Here is a 6,153-nt window from a genome sequence, read left to right as displayed (position 1 = left end):
CCCCCCCGACAAAAGGGGCCCCCAGAGTCACCCGTACAGCTCTCGGACGGAGTTCCAACAGTTCCGACCGCAGTGAGGAATCAACCGCAGTGGGGAAGCTGGGAAGTCCGCGCGTGGCGATCCTCCGGAGCGGCTTTTCTAGGAGTGGGAGGGCGATAGGTGGGGCACGGGCGTGTCCGGGGGCGTTCCGCAGGTGCGACCAGGTAAATCTTGGTCTCTTCAGATTGACATCACCTGGCGCATGCCTAGTTGGTCTGCACCTTCCCGGGTCGCCGGCTGGATTTTCGCGCGCGCGGGAATAGTTGGGGGATGAAGAACCCGGAAGTGCGCCATCTTGCCTCCGTTCATCCAGACATTAATGATAATGCTTTTTCCTTATCCGGCTGCATTTATTAACCTTTTTTTTTCTTTTCAAAATTTTACTATAATGTGTGTAGTTGTGGCTTTCTGTATACTAATTTTCCTTGGATTTTGTAGAGACTGTTACGCAAAAAAAAAAATCCTAGAGTTAAATATATTTTATAAATTTTGAAAAAAAGATAGCCAGTATTTCTTCCAGTATTTTTTCTAACTTACAATCTTTTTTCTTTATCTTAAACTCTAATTACAAGAATATTAGACTTTTGCACCATGTTAACATGTCCTTCATTGTCATTTCTGTATTTCTTACTATCGGGAGAACCCACTCCCGATGTTTAACATGGGTTCTTTTCTTTTTCCCAAGTGTCTCGGCTGGGTTGAGAAATAAGGGGAAAGAGCACAAGAGACAGAAATTTAAAGCTGGGTGTCGGGGGAGACATCACATGTCGGCAGGATCCGTGATGTTCCCCAGCCTTAAAACCAGCAAGTTTTTATTAGCGATTTTCAAAACGGGAAGGAGTGCACGAATAGGGTGTGGGTCACAGAGATCACATACTTCACAAGGTAATACAATATCACAAAGCAAATGGAAGCAGGGCAAGATTACAGGACTACCAGATGAGGAAATTAAAATTGCTAATGAAGTTTCGGGCATGCATTGTCATTGATAACATCTTATCAGGAAACAGGATTTGAGAGCAGATAACTTGTCTGACCATAATTTATTAGGTAGAAATTTTCCCATCCTAGTAAGCATGGGAGCACTGTAGGAGACCAGGGCTTATTTCATCCCATCGGCTTCGACCATAAAGGATGGGATGCCTTAAAAGGGGCCGTCTACAGGCCTACCTCAGGGCGCATTCTCTTTCTCAGGGATGTTCCTTGCTAAGAAAAAGAATTCAGCGATATTTCTCCTATTTGCTTATGAAAGAGGAGGAATGCAGCTCTGTTCCTTCTGGCTCACTGGCGGCCAGTTCAAAGTTACCTCTCTTGTTCCCTGAACATCGCTGTTATCCTGTTCTTTCTTTAAGATGCCCAGATTTCATACTGTTCAAACACACATGCTCTACTAACAATTTGTGCAGTTGACACAATCACAGTGTCCTAAGGCGACATTCATCCTCCTCAGTTTACAAAGAAGATGAGGGAATTAAGAGATGAAAGTAAAGACAGGCATAGGACGTCACAGGGATATTCACTGGGGAAGTGATAAGTGTTCATGAAATCTTCACAATTTATGCTCAGAGATTACAGTAAAGACAGGTGTAAGAAATTATAAAAATATTAATTTGGGGAACTAATAAATGTCCATGAATTCTTCACAATTTATGTTCTTCTGCCGCGGCTTCAGTCGGTCCCTCCATTCGGTCCCTCCGTTCGGGGTCCCTGACTTCCCGCAACACTTACTTTCTCTATTTTTCTTCAATGCTTCACCTGCTTTCTAGTTTACTAATTTTTTGCTCTTCTTGTTTAATAATTCATTAGATTATTAATTTCAATTATAGCATTTTCTATTTTAGAATTTTTATTACATACCTGTATTAGTCTGTTCTCATGCTGCTAATTAAGACCTACCTGAGACTGGGGAATTTATAAAGGAAAGATGTTTAATTGACTCACAGTTCCACATGGCTGGGGAGACCTCACAATCACGGTAGAAGGTGAATGAGAAGCAAAGTCATATTTTACATGGTGCAGTCAAGAGAGCTTGTGCGGGGAACTCCAATTTATAAACCCATGAGATCTCCTGAGACTTATTTACTACTAGGAGAACAGTATGAGGGAAACTGCCCTCCTGGTTTAATTATCTCTGTCGGGCCCTGCCTCTGACACGTAGGGATTATTACAATTCAAGGTGAGATTTGGGTGGGGTCACAGCCAAACCATATCAATACCTTTAGAAAGACTCAAATTTTCTCTTAGCTTAGTTCATATTTTGCTTAATTTGCTTGAACAAAATTAGCTTATCTATTTTAAAAACTTTCAATCTTACAATATCTAAATTCAAATCATTTCTGTGCCTCTTTTCCATAGTATATTTTATCTCTTTGTTTTAATCATATGGTTTTGGTTTTAGATGTGTTTTGAAGTTTTCCTTGTTTTTTGTTTTGTTTTTTTTGTTTGTTTGTTTTGTTTTTTGTTTGTTTAAATTGGCTATCAGCATCACAGTTGCAATTTGTAGAAACACTAGCCCATGTCTTCTTTTTCCTGTGAGAGTTAAGTTTTCTTCTGTCACGACTATAAAACAGAAGCAGGGTATTTTAATCCTGTAAAATATTAGTTTTTATTCTTTGTCAGTATATACTGTGTTTCAGTTTCCCTTCTATTTTGTGAGTTCTATAGTCTCAACTGAAATCCAAGGGTATTTACCTCATCACTCCACATTGGCATTAAACTCCAATCTCTTCTCAGCAGAGTACCTTTGGAAATCTTATCTCAGCCCTTTGGCCTTTTTCCTTCTATAGTTCACTGGATTATTAGAGTCATGTTCTACTAATGATAAAATTAGTAGCAGAGTTAATTGCCTGATGGAGATGGAGACTGCATGTAGCTTTTTAGTGGTCATTCCCATGATTTTCTCTTTTCTTCACATGCTCTCCCTTTTCCAGCCACTTTGACTAATCCAGTCTTCAGCTTTTGTTTCCTCCTGGACAGGGTGACTGAAACATTCTACCAAGATCTATTGATAAATAATATCAAGAAAAATGTTGTGGTAAAGATGACGTGAACCTGCTTGTGATTCCACTCAGTGATCACTAACACTCCCTCAAATGTTTCCACTGTTGGTTTCTCATAAATCCCTTTAAACAACTATTTCTACATATTATATTGATTTCACAGCTCTTTTCAGTAAGATAGATTCGCTGTCATGGGCAAACTAAACATTTCTGGGTATCTTCATTTGCTTGTCTGTCAGGGCCAAACTAACCATTTTGGGGAATCTTCATTAGCTAACCACTAGATATAATTAGCTAGCCACTAGATCTATAATTTCTGCTGTTTTTTAATATGCCATATTTATTTAAAGTAAGAAAAGTTCTAGCCTGATATTTTCTGTCATTCATTTGCTTTTAAGTTGTACAATGATTTTATTTTTCTTTGTAATTGTTCTTGTACTTTTTTTGGTTCAATTCAAGTCATTTTAAAATTCTAGCCCATACATTTTATACATTATTTGTTTTATTTAGTTTCCTTGTGTGATGTTCAATGATATCAAGAGTTTTACCCTTCTAAAATTTTATCTAAATTTATATTTTAAAAATATAAATTTATGTTCTTATGTTCTTACATAGGACTGTGGATGTTGTGGTTATTTGAAATTTTTTCTGGGTTATAAGGAATTGATTTTACTTTACTTGGTCAATCTGTGTCTTTCATATACTAAAAAACACTGCTGGTGAAATAATTTCCCTGTTTTGTAGGAAACAGGTGTTCTCTAGAAAATTGTAGGAAACCTTTTCTGTTAATTTATTTGATTCTATGGGAACAGATATAGATGAACAACCATGGGTATCTAATTTTAAGAATGCTTTCCATACTTTATAAATTCATTTGAATTTTTGCCCCATTAATGGCCCATTAGATTGTAAATATATGATCTTCTCTATTAGAACATAAACTTATATATGAAACTATACAATTTTTCTAGGTAAATTTATTCTGTTCTTGATAGATAAATTGATACCTAGGCTATTTGCATATAATTCAGTGAGTTTTTTCTCTATCTTCACTTCAGAGTCTCAATACTTTCCAGATGCCTGTTTTTCCAATGCATATGCCAAATTAAAGAAAATACATTTTATATTTACACATACATATATATGCACACAAAACATATATAGGTATATAGTCACCCTATTATTATATTATGTATAAATATATACAATATATAATGTATATATTTTCTGTAAAGTTATATTTATATGTATTTGTATTTATGTGTAAATAATTTTTAAATGCATCACATGCACTTATACATGCTTCATCTTTTTTAACCTACATCAACCATTACAATTTCTAAAAATTGATATTCCTGATGAGTAAAATGGGTTTAGAGTTTTCTTATTCTATATTCTTATTGCATTCTGACTGCATGCCTGCACTCCTCCAAAATGAATGAGTTTTGATCCTTTGAAATTGCCTTCATTCCTTCTTCACCACACCTCACTGTAAACACAGCAGATAAGCCTGGTGTGAGCTTCTTCCATTTCCTTCTCACAATATCTTCAAAACTGTACTGCATTTATCCCTTATCTTCTGATACTTATCGGATTCAATGGATCTTTTCCTAGTTTCAGCACATAAAATATTTTGTTTTGATTAGTTTTGTGATATAAAGAATTACAGAATAATTTTAAAATATTGTCATGTATCCATAACTTTTTAAAATCCCACAAATACTTTAAATTAAGCTTTTATTTGATGTTAGGTAATATGCCATACCATATGCTAATAATACAATAGTAAATAAGGTGTAATAATTGTTATTGTACATTCCACAAAATTTATATCTTGTAACTAATAATCATACTAATTTTTTGGGTTTTATTGCTACATTTTACTTTATTTTGCTTTTAAGGAAAACCAACTGACCAAGTTTTCCCAGAACTGTTAGTGTTCACTGATCAAGAAGGAAATGAGATCAGAAGGCAAACCTTTCACTTCCTCTCAAGCATATATTGAAAGTACCACAGAAAATTGAAATAACACATGCAGCACAGACTGGTTTTCAACATACAGAGGGCCCAAGCAAGAAGGGTTGAGTACTGAAGATCTACAGAAGTCAGACTGGGAGCACTACTACAGGAAGTTAGAATCTATCCACGCAGCTCTTTCCTCCCACATTCCAGGCTCATCACTTCTTCCTATTTCAAGCTGGCTTATCCAAATAAATGGAAATCCAGGCTGCTCCATATATATTAATACTTTCCCAGATGTTTTTCAGGAGGCATCTCCACAAGCCAAGCCCCGACTCAAATTCTGCACAGGAAGTTCCCGTTGCTATCAAAGAACTGTCTCCCCCTCTGCACTATTTTCCTGCTGGTTACCTGGCTCCCCTGCCTTTAACTCCTCCAGCTCCTGATCACTTGGCAACCCACCATGCCCAGTTCTTCCGGTGCTCTCACAATCACTGGAGTACTTCTGCAGCTCTCTTTGATGACCCAGGACTGCAGCAACAGGCACAAAGCTCTCCTCCAGGTCCTGGATTCCTTTATTTCTTCCCTTCCATCTCCTTGGTGTATTTGTCCTGTGAGTGTTTGACTCTCTCACTTTCAAAGTCGTGCTGTAATTCGGGTCTTTGGATGAAGCTTCACGCCCTGGCATAAGCACAGAACCTGATACAGAGTGGCCTGCAGGGAGCAGCTTCCAGGTATTTCCAGAGCCCTGGAGTTGCCGAAGCGAGTAGGCAACCCAGTTTTCTTAAGGACTTTTTGATCCGGCTTCACCTTCTTCTCAAATGTGGGTACAAATTTGCCTTTTAAAATTCTTCAGGGCGGGGTGGCTCACGCCTGTAATCCCAGCACTTTGGGAGGCCGAGGTGGGTGGATCACCTGAGGTCAGGAGTTTGAGACCAGCCTGGTCAACATGGTGAAACCCTGTCTCTACTAAAACACACACAAAAAATTAACCAGACTTGGAAGCGCGGGCCTGTAATCCCATCTACTCGGGAGGCTGAAGTAGGAGAATCGCTTGAACCCGGGAGGCGGAGGTTTCAGTGAGTGGAGATCTGCCATTGCACCCAGCCTGGGCCACAGAGCGGAACTCCGTTAAAGAAAAAAAAAAAAAAAAAAA

General features: G+C 38.0%; 1 pseudogene; it reads right to left on the bottom strand.

The window, feature by feature from the left end:
* Positions 1 to 5,333: 5,333 nt before the first annotated feature.
* LOC108540913 (neugrin-like) overlaps positions 5,334 to 6,153 on the bottom strand; it is a 1,737-nt pseudogene continuing 917 nt past the window's right edge.

Source organism: Rhinopithecus bieti, unplaced genomic scaffold (genome assembly GCF_001698545.2).
Source record: "Rhinopithecus bieti isolate Rb0 unplaced genomic scaffold, ASM169854v2 scaffold_18956, whole genome shotgun sequence".
Taxonomy (NCBI): Eukaryota; Metazoa; Chordata; class Mammalia; order Primates; family Cercopithecidae; genus Rhinopithecus; species Rhinopithecus bieti.
This window is presented reverse-complemented; position numbering and strand designations above follow the sequence as displayed.